A 15,090-nucleotide genomic window follows, 5' to 3' on the forward strand; every position below is an offset into this window, starting at 1 on the left:
TGCAGGAAGGGACTTTATTCCCAGACCAGAAAATAACTGTTGGGGATGTTGAAATGCCTATATGTATCCTTGGGGACCCAGCCGACCCCTTAATGCCATGGCTCATGAAGCCGTACACAGGCAGCCTGGACAGTAGTCAGGAGCTGTTCAACTACAGGCTGAGCAAGTGCAGAATGGTGGTAGAATGTGCATTTGGACGTTTAAAGGCGCGCTGGCGCAGTTTACTGACTCGCTTAGACCTCAGCGAAACCAATATTCCCACTGTTATTACTACTTGCTGTGTGCTCCACAATATCTGTGAGAGTAAGGGGGAGACGTTTATGGCGGGGTGGGAGGTTGAGGCAAATCGCCTGGCTGCTGGTTACGCGCAGCCAGACACCAGGGCGGTTAGAAGAGCACAGGAGGGCGCGGTACGCATCAGAGAAGCTTTGAAAACCAGTTTCATGACTGACCAGGCTACGCAAGTTCTGTTTGTTTCTCCTTGATGAAACCCCCCGCCCCTTGGTTCACTCTACTTCCCTGTAAGCTAACCACCCTCCCCTCCTCCCTTCAATCACCGCTTGCAGAGGCAATAAAGTCATTGTTGCTTCACATACATGCATTCTTTATTCATTCATCACACAAATAGGGGGATGACTACCAAGGTAGCCCAGAAGGGGTGGTGGAGGAGGGAAGGAAAATGCCACACAGCACTTTAAGCATAGCACTTTAAAAGTTTACAACTTTAAAATTTATTGAATGACAGCCTTCTTTTTTTCGGGCAATCCTCTGTGGTGGGGTGGCTGGTTGGCCGGTGGCCCCCCCACCACGTTCTTGGGCATCTGGGTGTGGAGGCTATGGAACTTGGGGAGGAGGGCGGTTGGTTACACAGGGGCTGTAGTGGCAGTCTGTGCTCCAGCTGCCTTTGCTGCAGCTCAACCATACACTGGAGCATACTGGTTTGGTCCTCCAGCAGCCTCAGCACTGAATCCTGCCTCCTCTCATCATGCTGCCGCCACATTTGATTTTCAGCCCTGTCTTCAGCCCGCCACTTACTCTCTTCAGCCCTCCACCTCTCTTCCCGGTCATTTTGTGCTTTCTTGCACTCTGACATTATTTGCCTCCACGCATTCGTCTGTGCTCTGTCAGTGTGGGAGGACAGCATGAGCTCGGAGAACATTTCATCGCGAGTGCGTTTTTTTTTTCTTTCTAATCTTCACTAGCCTCTGGGAAGGAGAAGATCCTGTGATCATTGAAACACATGCAGCTGGTTGAGGGAAAAAAAGGGACAGCGGTATTTAAAAAGACACATTTTATAAAATAGTGGCTACACTCTTTCAGGGTAAACCTTGCTGTTAACATTACATACATAGCACATGTGCTTTTGTTACAAGGTCGCATTTTGCCTCCCCCCACCGCGTGGCTACCCCCTCAACCCTCCCCCCTCCCTGTGGCTAACAGCGGGGAACATTTCTGTGTAGCCACAGGCAAACAACCCAGCAGGAATGGGCTCCTCTGAGTGTCCCCTGAAGAAAAGCACTCTATTTCAACCAGGTGACCATGAATTATATCTCACTCTCCTGAGGATAACACAGAGAGCTAAAGAACAGATGTTGTTTGAACGCCAGCAAACATACACTGCAATGCTTTGTTGTACAATGATTCCCGAGTACGTGTTACTGGCCTGGAGTGGTAAAGTGTCCTACCATGAAGGACGCAATAAGGCTGCCCTCCCCAGAAACCTTTTGCAAAGGCTTTGGGAGTATATCCAGGAGAGCCGCGAATGCCAGGGCAAAGTAATCCTTTCACATGCTTGCTTTTAAACCATGTATAGTATTTTAAAAGGTACACTCACCGGAGGTCCTTTCTCCGCCTGCTGGGTCCAGGAGGCAGCCTTGGGTGGGTTTGGGGGGTACTGGCTCCAGATCCAGGGTGAGAAACAGTTCCTGGCTGTCGGGAAAACCGGTTTCTCCGCTTGCTTGCTGTGAGCTATCTACAACCTCATCATCATCATCATCTTCTTCGTCCCCAAAACCTGCTTCCGTATTGCCTCCATCTCCATTGAAGGAGTCAAACAACACGGCTGGGGTAGTGGTGGCTGAACCCCCTAAAATGGCATGCAGCTCATCATAGAAGCGGCATGTTTGGGGCTCTGACCCGGAGCGGCTGTTCGCCTCTCTGGTTTTCTGGTAGGCTTGCCTCAGCTCCTTAAGTTTCACGCGGCACTGCTTCGGGTCCCTGTTATGGCCTCTGTCCTTCATGCCCTGGGAGATTTTGACAAAGGTTTTGGCATTTCGAAAACTGGAACGGAGTTCTGATAGCACGGATTTCTCTCCCCATACACCAATCAGATCCCGTACCTCCCGTTCGGTCCATGCTGGAGCTCTTTTGCGATTCTGGGACTCCATCATGGTCAGCTCTGCTGATGAGCTCTGCATGGTCACCTGCAGCTTGCCACGCTGGCCAAACAGGAAATGAGATTCAGAAGTTCGCGGTTCTTTTCCTGTCTACCTGACCAGTGCATCTGAGTTGAGAGTGCTGTCAAGAGCGGTCAAAATGGAGCACTCTGGGATAGCTCCCGGAGGCCAATACCGTCGAATTGTTTCCACAGTACCCCAAATTCGAGCCGGCAAGGCCGATTTAAGCACTAATCCACTTGTCAGGGATGGAGTAAGGAAATTGATTTTAAGAGCCCTTTAAGTCGAAATAAAGGGCTTCATCGTGTGGACGGGTGCAGGTTTACATCGATTTAATGCTGCTAAATTCGAACTAAAGTCCTAGTGTAGACCAGGGCTGAGTTGAATTTGAAGCTCTCACTGCTCAGGAGAATGCCATGAGGCCTAGGCTATCAGGTAGTCTAGAGTCTCTCCCACTGAAGCTTGTCCACTTTGTGCAAATTAAATTGTCATTGGAGCAGGGATTAAATGTGAGTCCCCCTCCTCTGAGCTGAGATTCTTTACTCTGCACGTGGATGATCTAGTGCTTTTCCCCTTCCAAATTCTAATCCACTGTTCTTCTGAAATTGTGTTATACATATCACCTTTCATTTTGTAAGCAAGAAAAGAGAAATAATTTTTCCACTCTACTTAGCACTGATAAGGCCCCAGCTGGAGTATTGTGTCCAGTTCTTTGGGAAAGATATGGACAAATTGGAGAAAGTCCAGAGAAGAGCCAAAAAAAAAATAATTAAAAGTCTCTAGAAAACATAACCAATAAGGAAAGATTGGAAAAGTTGGGTTTGTTTAGTCTGGAGAAGAGAAGACTGAGGGGGGACATGATCACAGCCTTCAAGTACGTAAAAGGTTGTTATAATGAGGAGAATGATAAATTGTTTTCCTTATTCACTGAGGACAGGACAAGAAGTAAGGGACTTAAATCACAGCAAGGGATATGTAGATTTAACATCAGGAAAAACTTCCTAACTGCAAGAAAGACGAGAATGGTGAGGTAGCCTCTATTTTTGGACCAAATTCTGTTAAGAGAGACAGGCTTTCAAGCCACACAGAGCTCTTCTCCAGGTCTGGGAAAGGTTCTCCAAGGATTACAGCAAAATGCAAGGTGGAACAGATCATGGACTGACATCCCATCACTGGAAGTTTTTAAGAAAAGGTTAGACAAACACCTGTCAGGGACGATATAGAAAATACTTAGTCCTGCCTTGGGGCAGGAGACTGGACTAGATGACCTGTTCAGGTCCCTTCCAGTCCTTCATTTCTATGATTATATGATTTTCTTACTTTCATATTTTGTTTCCTTCTCAGACTCTTTTCAACAAGATGCACAGATTTACCAATGTCTGAGGTTGAGAAGAGAACTTTGTGTGTTATTGTTAGTGCAAAATGCTTAGTTATGGAAAAGGTAAGAAGATTGCTGAGAATTTCTTTTTCAGAATTTCAAATCATCAACAGCTGGCAAATTACACATTTCACAAGAGTTGATGATTATCTGTAGCAATGTGATATGCTTTGGAAAGTGGTGACACCTGCAACATTTTGTGTAAACTCTGCAAGCCAAATTTTGCTCTTACACTGATATAAATGCATCGTAATTTACTTTAAACCAACAGGATCTGTGGGGATCAGGCATTCTGAAAATCAGGCTTTTTATTTAGGTACATAAATCTGGGTTTAAGTGATTACCTGTAGGCACCCACATCTGAAAATTATATCAAAGTGACTTGCCCACAGTCACACTGGAATATAATGGCAGAGTCAGAAATAGACTCCTGAGCCCCAGCCTTGCACCTTTTGCACACGATCCTCTGGGGATGTAACATTCTGGACAGCTGAACTAATCCATGCAATCCTAAAATGGACTGGTTATAGCAAAAAGACTTACAAATATTCCCTTCAAAAATCCTAACAGTAACTAAAACCATAAACTTACAAAGAAGAAATGCTTACCTGGCTATAGAGAGGAAGTTTGAAACTTGCTAGATATTTGGTGTGGTGTCTTGCAGGGTGCTGGAATATAAAGCATTTGCAACACCCACTGGCATTATCATATGTCGAAATTATTAGATGTATGATTTCTTAACGGTATCTTGCATAACTAATTAGAATGCAATCCACAGAATATTTTTTGTTAGTCATAAAATATAATTATCATTCTTATACTCCAGGAAAGATAAGACACTATTTGTCAGAGGCTACCTCTGCTGTATATTTTCACTGATCCTCCAACACAAATCTGCCCTAAATATGGTGGATTAGGCCCCCTTGGGAATCCTCCTCCACTGCCATAGAGCCACCGTAGCCAGGACTAATGAACAGAGTGTGGCTAGGGAAAAGTGAATGTGCATAACTTTATTCACATGAGAAGGCCCATTTAATTTCACATGAATAAAGTTGTGTATGTGCTTAAGTTTTTGTAGGATTGGGACCTGAATCTTTATACTTTCACCAATCCCATAAATAATCTCAGAACAGAGATAGGATAATCTAGTGGTGTTTTATTTCGTAGCTGAGAGATCTGACAAAGCACGGGACTGGATAACAGATTTCTCAGTTTTAAAGCCACAAGGGACCATTATGATCATCCGGCTCAGTGGTTCCCAAATATTGCACCAAGGCAACCACCAACTGCATTTTCTTTTCTTTTTTTTTTTTTGGTAATCCATTAATACACGTGTGCACCCTCTGCCTGGCTCCACAACCCAAATCCCAGCCTGGTGTAGAGGGAAGCCCCACCGCGGACAGGATTTGGAAAGAAAGCCTGCCTCAGCTGTTGTGGGGTGAGCAAGGGGTGGGCTTGCTCTCCAAACCTGCACCCTCCCCCAGGGCTTCCCCTCCAAACTGGCTGGGCTGGGAGAAGTATATGTTTGTTTAGGCCAGTTCTGGCCCTGGACATTATAACTGATCTGTAACCTTCCAGGACCCACCATCTGGAAAACACTGATCTAGTTGGCCTCCTGCATAACACAGGCCAAAGAACCTCCCCCATTAAACTCTTCTTCAAGCCCATATCTTCTGTCTGAGCTATGTATAGCGTATCGTTCAGAAAAATCACCAGTCTTGATTTAACGATGTCATGTGATGGAGAATCTTACCCATGTAGGTAGATGTAGACTGTGATTAAGTCAACGCTAAACCTTCTCTTGGATAAACTAACCAGGTTGACCTTAAGTGTCTCACAACGTGGTATGTTCTCCATACCTCAAAACATTCTTGTAGCTCTTTTCTGAACATATTCCGATTTTCAGCATCCCTTTTAAGGTGTGGACTCTGCCAGCTGAACTACTTATGCTGCTGTACTTCTTACTGTTGCTGCAAGGGTCTGTCCAATTTAACCAAAACTCTAGAATTTTGAAGAAATTTAAATTTTTATATATGTATATATATCACTCTTTCACAATGGGGTATTTACTTTTTAATGTATTTCTAACAAAATGGATGTCCCTGCTAGGCAAATAATAAAGAATCTTGTGTAACAAGAATAATTTCCTACCCACCTGGGGCTCAGAAAGGTCAGAAGAGTAGCCAGGTCAGGAAACTCCAGGATAGGGTTTGATGCAGGGAGTCAAGAAACAGCTGGAGCTGATTGGCCTCCCAGGGAGCCAGGCTGGGGCAGGTAAATGGAAGAAGAAGTTAGCTTTTGTGATCTGACATTGGCTTGCTAAGAGTACAAAACTGATGGGTCACAGAGGGGCTTTTTCTAAGATGCTCACTAATGTGTTTAAGCTCTGTTTGGAACTTCCTCATACCTTTTCTGTGAAAGAAGAAGGAACTGGAGACTTTATTAAATAATGTTTGGAACTTTTCCCATATCTCTTCCCTGAAGGAAATAGAAGCTGAAGACTTGGTTTAAATCCTGAGGAGAAGGTTGTTGGAATTGTGCTACTTCTCTCGAAAAGAAAGGAGGCATCAGATATTATGTTTTCTCAGATTCCTCCGGGACTTGGCCTTTGTTTGCTCAATCTGGAGGCAAGGTAACTTTTTGTTACTGTTTTATTGGATGTCTTGCTGTAATTCTTTCTCCATACTAATCATGATAAGGATGCTGGTGGAGTGATATGCAGGAGAAGGGACTTGGAGCCCAGAAATCCCAAAGAACATTCCAAAGTGTTGAGGAAACTGAGGCAGGGAATGACATAAGTGTCCTGTATTTTCCATGACGGTGTACCGTGTACCTTGCTTTTGCTGTTGAAAAGTAAGTGTGATTGCAGTGCTGCCAACTTTCACGATATCTCCCTGACTCACAACAGCTGGGCTGGGGTTGCAGCCAGTCTGGTGATAACATAAGACACTCCAGCTTCCTGGTGAATGTCAGCTCTCCCTAGGGGGAAAACAGTCAGACTGCTTTCCCCACTAGGGAAGAGCAGCAGAGCTACTGCATGAATCAGGCAGAGTTCACTTGCCCCTCTCCTCAGGAGCTGATGTCATTCTCAGAGGGGGAGAAGGGGAGGAAGAGGAGCAGAAAGCCTGGCAGCTTGGGGTAGCCTCTCCTTCCCCCTGTGAGCAATGGAGATGACCCCTCTGCTCCTCCCCTTTCTCCCTGCAGTACATGGCCTGGGAAAGGGCAGCAGGGGATGAATAGACCCCAGCCTATAAGGAGGAGAAGGGGGCCCTGCTGGAAGCCCCCTTCCCAGGGATTGAGGAGTGAAGAGCCCCAGGAGTTGCAGAGAGAGCAGAAGTAAGGCTGTGGGTAAGTAGTTCTGATGTGGGGTGGGGGACAGGGAGTGAGAGTTCCTACAGCAGGGGTGAAAATTACCTTAATAAATACGGGAGTATTGGCAATGCTAATTCTCTCTCACACACACACGCACTGGGGATGAGCAATGGGAGGTCAAATATTAAAAAACAGATTAAAATAAATACAAAATAATCTCTCCCACCCCTTAAAGCTCATTGGGCTGGGGGATAGACTCATGATTTTTGAGCCTTGGGGATTGGCAATACTGGATTGGTTTAAAAATCCCTCTGCAAAGTGTCTTATTGGCTTCATCAAGGGTTCCCAGAAGGGTTAAACTGTAAACCAGAGTGCCCACTGGGAGGGCGGAGCTGTGGGCAGGGTGAGCTTGCCTGTGGGAGTTCAGCAGTGGCCATCGGACTGAGGCTACTTCCCAGAAGGGGTATCAAGTAGTCTAACCTCAGAGGGCTGTTGACTGGGGCTGTGACATTGACTAAAAGATTTTACAAAAAGCACCTGCTTTGTGCAGAAAATGTTGACTTTATGTCCTAGCCCAAAACCTAAAACATTTTGGTTTTCAGCTGAAAACTGAAAAACTCTTATTCAAAAAGCCTGCTGCGGTGCCTCCTTGGAGTTGTCATGCAGTTGATGAGCCAGATGGGAGTCAGGATGGTTCCACAGGATGGACTTGCTGGGGGGGTTGGTTTGGGGTTTTTTTTCATTTTTTTTAAAGAAAACCTAGCTATGTTTGCACACACAAATCTATGTTAAAGAAACATTAAGATTGCAAAGTCAAGCACACAAGAGTTAGGAAAGACCCAATTAAGGTCTCTATTCTTCATGATACAGTTTCTAATTACACAATCACATTTTTCCACAGGACTGCTGCCTCATTCAGTGTACAGGATGGACAACACTAAGTAAATGAGAAGCTATTATGTTTCTGTGTTAAATATGTGGCCCTTGGCTTTATTTACTGTATACCGTTCAAACACAGCACTGAGAACAGAATTATTAATTTCCTTATGAGCTTTTCTGTGGCACTCATCCCTGTAGCAGCTGAGTTCTTCCCAAATGTTAATGAATTTACATTCACAACGCCGCAGTGAGGTGGTGATCTCTCCATTTTACACTTGAGGAATGGAAGCACTGGGACATCAATGTCAACAGTATGCACAAGTGTGGGAAGTGGGGGTGCTGTGGGGCGCCGTGCATAAAACCTGGGGGTGTTTCCCGGGCCTATGTCCTCCACCCACACTCTGCTCCCCAACCCCTCGTCCCAGGCCTCTGGTCCCGCTCCTGGGGCCCGGCCTCTGGCCCCGCTCCTTGGCCGCTCCACGGCCGGGGCTCTGATTTTGGCCTCACAGGTGGGGTCCCGGCTGCCGGCCCCTGCCCGGGCTCCGATCCTGGCCCCACACCCACCCCCAGCTGTGGCCTTGGCCCCCTTACCTCTGTCTGGGTCCCTCCATCCCGGAGACACAGCCCTGCTCCCAGCCTCAGAGGTGGGGGGCAGACGGGTAAAGGGACTGGCTTTCAGCACCCCCACAACTAAAAATGTTCCTGTGCCACCGGCAGTATGCATTGATTTTGGAGTGCCCAATTTGAAACGCTTATGGCCTGACTTTTCTGTTGAGTTGCTGGGGCCACAGATTACTAGTACATAACCCACTAGGGAGCTATGACCTTTTCCACCAGCCCCTTGTGGCTTGTTAAGTTTCATATTCCTTCAAGTGTGTTGGTCTTAAAACCAGTCTCCCACTTCTTCTTTGTGTTATCACTGATGGTGGGGAATGTCTTCCACCCTTCTTTCAAAATCCTATCATGCATATTCAGCTCATCCCTTATGTGATAATATCAGGTAACCTCCTATGGCACTTACTTCTTGCAGTTTGGCCAGTTCTGAAGTCTGTATTGTTTCACTGTCTGGAGGACTCCATCCTCTTGGTGCTTTGCTGGACTTCCTGGAGCTTCCCATCAAAGATGCAAAGGTATTGTGGCATATTCATCGATCCCGTCTTCTATTCCACAGAGCCATTTGTGTTACACTAAGCAAGGCTTACCTTCCAGAGTGCATCTGCCACCAGTAGACCCTTTCCTGGGCAGTGCCTTATCCTCACAATCACCGTGCTGCCATCTCAATAACAGGTATTGTAGACTTTGGTGCACTCAGAAGTGGCTTCTTTATGCTGCTTTCTACTGGCGTCTGGTCCAGCTGCACATCTTACATTGTGCCCAAAAGTGAACTGATGGAATTGTTTCTTTCCTAAGAGCACAGCAAGTATCTGAGCATATCCCCTTTCTGTGTCTCTCTGGGCTGTAGTAGAAGATGCTATGGGTTTTGCATCCATGCTGCTCCCAGGCCTCCTTCTGAGGCATCACGTTGCAGTGCTAGCTGTTCCATGGGGTTTTAGTACTTTAGGACTGATGGCTTACTTTGCATTTTTCTTTACTCTTTCAAATGCCTGTGTCACCCTGTCTGGAGTGGTTCACAACCATGTGTGCCAACCTTAGGGCAGACTGTCAAGAAGCAGGGCCGAGACGCCAAACTGGTTAGATGTTATAATGAGATTTCACAAACCCACTAACAAATGTGAATTCCTAAATCTCTGTAACAGTCTTACCATGGAGTCACAGGCAATCCTCTTGGGCATTCCAATCTATCTTGCCACCAAGGCAAACTGGATTATGTGGCAGATGGTTGCTATACACCACAGATTACAAAATATTCAGGTTGTTCCCAGTCCCGAGAGACCAGTCACTTACCCCAGGTCAATTTGTACCTTAGATCTTTCACCAAAAACAAACACTTGTACCCAATCCTGTAATTAATTAACTAAAGATTTATTAACTAAGAAAAGAAATGAGAGGGTTTTTACAAGGTTAAAGCAAGCAAACTTATTTCCTTCTTCCAGAATTCAAGCTGATGGGACAAGTCCTTTTACATGTAGCCTCTTCATGGGTATGCAGAGACAATTAGAAAAGTCTTTTTACCCTGATGTCTCACGCTGGCCCATTTAGTTTCGGATAGCCCCTCCTGATGGGCAAGAGGTAAAACCTTTCATAGGGATTTAGCATTTTGCACTAGGTAACAGGGTTTTTTCTTGGTTCATAAGTTAGATATTTCAGAACAAACCTTTTACAACTGTATAGCAAATACTTAAGTATTACCTTACAGCATGGAAAACAGACATTATAAGTAGGATTAATACATGCAGCAACTTACAAGCATTTTATAAAGACTAAACACATGTTATAAGTCTAATATCCATCTTAACCATACTAACACACAGGTGAGCTGGTCTGGTTTCCAGTAGGGAATTTCTCAGTGCTCAGCTGAGGCCTAAAGCCTTGGCAAGAACTGACACCTGGTTTGCCAGCATCATAGCCTGATTTTGGGTCTCTGATCATTCCTAGGGTGCGTCATTATATGTTAACGGTCTCAAAGGATCATAGGCTTCTAACAGGTGGGAACAGAATCTGGAAAAATTGTTGGCCATCCCTATAAATTGCTGGACTCCCTTTGGTCTGAGCATTTCCTTAATGGCAGTCAAAACGTCTCTCACCAAATCCCTTAGAAATCAAATTCCTGGAGTAGAGAACCTCAGTTCTTCTCATTTTCAGCCTGTCTGTATTCCGCGTAATATTGCGCTCCTGGCACCTGTTTAGAAGTTGCCACAGCTTAGTACTGTGGATTTGGATTGCCGCTTCATTCTTATTACAGAGGAAGAAGATATTAAGGTTGTCAACTATGCTCTTGAGGTGCCCAGTTCAATTTTCAGTGGAACATTTCTGGGGCCAGGCTGATGCCCATAAGCTTTTATAGCCACGGCACCTGCCAAAAAGTGTGACACAGGTTGTCAGGTGGCCGGATGGCTTGTCTAGCTCAGTACACCAGAACTCATTTTTGACATCACAAGCAGCGAATGCATTTCCCCTGGATACATCACATAGTATGTCCTCAGTCACTGGCAATGGCTAGTGACTTGTTTTCAATGGTTTGGGATCCATGGAGATCCTCAGTTTACCTGTTAGTTTTCTCACCAGGACTAGGCAGCTTATCCACTCTGTGCTAGTTTCTATGGGTGTAATGATGCCTCTTCTTTGAAGGCTTGTCAGATCCTTCTTCAGTGACTTCAACAGTGGTAATGAAACTCTGCATTTCAGTAGTATCCTGGGCTGCACGTGGGGATGTATTTCTAACTTCAGCTTGCCCTCTAGGTGTTCATCTCCTTGCGTTTCATCCTTACATTCTGTTAGAATGCTGGACAGGGCGCATGGTGACTGGTATCTCTCCTCTCTCACATTAAAGATATTGTAGTGTTGTACTAAGATCAAATCCATGGCTTACCCTGTCCAGCAGTGGGTGGTGCATCTATGCATCAACTACTATAAGTTCCAAGCTGTCTCTCGTTTTGTGGGTTTCTTATCAACCATCTGTATTTTCCCACTGACCTCCAAATGGTTTTATTGTACATAACCACATCTGCTCACATTTCTCCGGTCTAATAGTGCTGTTTATCAGGGTTGAAGTACCCTACAAAGTTAGGTCAGTTTAGCTACATTGCTCAGGGCTGTGAAAAATTTCACACCCTGTGCAATGTAGTTAAGACACTGCTAGACTGACAGAAGCATTCTTCCATCAACCTAGCCATCGCCACTCAGAGAGGTGGGTTTACTACAGCAATGGAAGAACCCCTTCTATTGCTGTAGCGAGTGTTGACATAACAGTACTACAGAGGTGCAGCTACATCTGTAGTGTTTCTAGTGTAGACACAGCCTCTATGTTCCAGTTAATCTGCCTGGAATGGAAGCAATCACTGATCTGCTGTAGCTGCAAGTATGGCAGTTGAATGGCTGTCAACCTTTTTGCTGTTCTGACTACCTGCATGCCGCATGTTTCCTCTCTTTCTAGGTGCTGCTTTGTAGGCCTGTTAATCACACACTCTTCCTTATTGTTTCTTTCTAGACTGACCATTGACACCATGTTTCATGTACCGTGTACAGGGCAATAAGATGAGAAGACTCCATGATCCTAAAACTAAATTTCTCTTTTTGTTTACCTCACACAGGTGATGAAATGGTTAATGTGGGCCTGAGAGACCAATACACACAGGTGATGGCACTTGGAGAGCAGGCCAGGACCAGTTAAAGATGACCTCTCAGCTGGTGGAGGATGTGGGTGGTTTTTATAAAGAGAGGAAGCCCAGAGTAGAAAAGGGCTTTAGGGACAAAGAGAAAGGGGAAGAAACCTGTAGTCTGGGAAGTAGAGCATGGAGGAAGTTCAGGAGGGAGTTGGATGGAAGAGGGAGCGGGGTGATGGGGAATCTTGAAGTGGGCCTGAGAGAAGGCCACCCCACAGGCAGAAAGCCTTAGGAGGGACTGGAGTTGAGGAGCCAAACAGGGCAAGACTTAAGGAGGATAGTCCCTGAAAGTCAGTACTTTGCAGAAGACTAAAAAGCTGCAGCGGGAAAGGGAGCAGACACAGGATGGTTTAAAAGTTCAAGGCAGGAAAAGAGCCTGACGCTGCTTTCCCTGAAATTTGTGGTTTGCTTTTGAGTTGGGTTAACAAACTCCAGGGAGAAGCCCTCAGGCTGCTAGTCTGATAGAAGAGTGGAAGAGGAGTCTGGGAGGGGAGGAAGATGGCAGATCGATTACCAGTATTGTGTAGGGCATTGTCCATGTAGCACACAGAAACCCTGGCAGGAGAGAGACTCTAAAGAGACCTGGCAGGAAGGCCAAGTCATGAGAAAAGAGGCTACCCCAAGGCCGTAGCAGCTGTCAGCAAGGAATGCTAGATGATGAGCTGCTACACAACACCCAGCCACTAGGGTGAACCTGCGATGAGTGCAACTTTTACACAATGCTGTAACTGCAGTGACATTTCCAGCCATGTGCACACAGACTGGCTTCCCAGTGCCTGCTCCAAACTCTTCCCTCCCAGTTCCATGCAGATTGCTACAAGCCCTAATTTATGGACAGGAGGCTGCTTTCTTGTTTCTCACCTCATATATGAGGAACGCTTAGTACCTTGTAGATTAGAGCTTCTTTCTTTTGATCATTTCTCAGGGGACATAAATTATCTAAACACTGGTCTAGGTAGATTGTTTCTGTAATAAACCAATATAATGTTTTAAGACTAACCATTTATGGTTAGGAACCAAGGGAGTATAAAACTGAAAAATGAAACTGAGTAGAATTGCCAAAACATCAGTATGTATTAGTAATACTCACTTGTCTACTTAAGAATGATTAGAAGAAGATGTATGTTATGGCCCTAAGGAGTGCATCTGTATTCAGAACAGCACTTAAACACATCTGCTTGAGTCCCATTGCAATCAGTGGGACATAAATGCATGGCCAAGTGCTGTCTGGAACAGGGATCAATATGCTGTCTATCACCATGTGACCACTAGCCGTATGTTATACACTTGCTGCTTCTGTCTTACGTGAATGCAGATAGGTATGTCTTCAACTTCTGTTCCGCTTATTTCCCTGCCACTACTGAAAATGGCAAAATATGTAGTGATTTATTGAATCTTTGACTTGATAGCTGTATAGATGCATTGCAATTGCACAAATTAAAAGGTCAAAAGCAAAATACATCTATAGTACTTCACCAAAGAAAAGCTATAAAATTACAATCTCGAGAGCGCTGCAGAAAGAGAGTTATTTTCCCCAGTTGCCCTTTTGGAAGACAATTGGTTAATTACAATTCAAATTTTTCTGACAAGTCAACAAAATTTTCTAATTTTGTGTTAAACGCTAAACAACTGGCAGGAAATCGCTACATGAAATTTGGAAGATCCCATATTCCTGTTCACAATAACCTCTCAGCTGGTGGCAAACACCTGGACTTAGTTAAATTATAACAAACTAAATGATTTTTAAAAGTGCTAATGCAACCGTGACACTTCCTCGGGGTACCCACGATTGTGAGGCACTTCACCACCACCTGCCCTTAGTGTGAAGAAGTCATGTCTGGGCCTGCTGTGGATCAGCTCCCTGAAACCAACAGCCTCTTACAACACAAGCACTGCCCTCCAGCCCTTGTTTTCTCTGCACAAGTAGTGATGGACACACATCAACCTTCGAGTCCTCAGAGCGTTCCCTGCAGCGTCCGGCCCCTGATCCACTGACCACTCACAGAATTACCAAGCCTGCCGTTCCCAAAGAAACATTAAACACTAGCTTGTAAAATTCAACTCAGGATCATCACTTTACTTAACACCCCAGCACTCAGATATGTTTGTAGTGAAAACAAGAATACATTTATTATCAAAGATTAGAGATTCAAGTAAAAGTGAGCAAGAATATTAGAATCAAATGGTTACGTATAAAGCAAAATAACGCTCTTTCTATAGACTAACTAGACTTAACTAACAGGTTGACCTCCTGCTAAAGAAGCTTATCTCACCCAAAGTTCTCTCCAGTGTTTTCAGCCCAGCCTGGCTGAGATCCCATTTTCATGAAGCAAATCTGCTGTCCATTTCCTTCCTAGCTGATGGATGCCTGGGTGTTGTCTTTGCCCCCCAAATATAGTAGAAAAAGCCTTTGAGGTGCACTTCAAGATAAGGTTCTCCCTCCCTGCTGTTTTCTTCCTATTAGTTCCTTTCTGAAGTTCTCACAATCCTTTTATTTGCATTCCATTCAGACTGGTGATAGGAGACCCATTGTGAATGAGACAATGCTCAATGTACACGTAAATATGTAGGTGGCTGAACATCTCTTGTTTGACAAAAAACCTGTTTTTTACCTTTGCTGGTGACCAACCCCCAGACACAGACTTTAAGAACATATGTTCAGTATAGATACACTACTCCTTACATAGTATCCTTACATACATTTCACAACAATATCGATGAAGAGTGCAACACGGACTCTTATTTCTGACCTCACATGACACCCTTTTGATGAATGAGAATCAGGAGGACCCTGGAGCCCTCTGCACCCCATTGCCTGCTGGTATTAAGAGGTTCTTGGGGT

General features: G+C 45.0%; 1 long non-coding RNA gene across 1 annotated transcript; it reads left to right on the forward strand.

Moving 5' to 3' along the window:
- The first annotated feature begins 6,261 nt into the window (after positions 1-6,261).
- Positions 6,262-8,060, forward strand: LOC140907068 (uncharacterized). Its single transcript, XR_012157355.1, has 3 exons — positions 6,262-6,406; positions 6,979-7,122; positions 7,988-8,060. It is a non-coding gene; the product is annotated as an uncharacterized lncRNA (long non-coding RNA).
- Positions 8,061-15,090: the final 7,030 nt, after the last annotated feature.

The sequence above is a fragment of the Lepidochelys kempii genome, chromosome 2, assembly GCF_965140265.1.
Source record: "Lepidochelys kempii isolate rLepKem1 chromosome 2, rLepKem1.hap2, whole genome shotgun sequence".
In the NCBI taxonomy this organism is placed as follows: Eukaryota; Metazoa; Chordata; order Testudines; family Cheloniidae; genus Lepidochelys; species Lepidochelys kempii.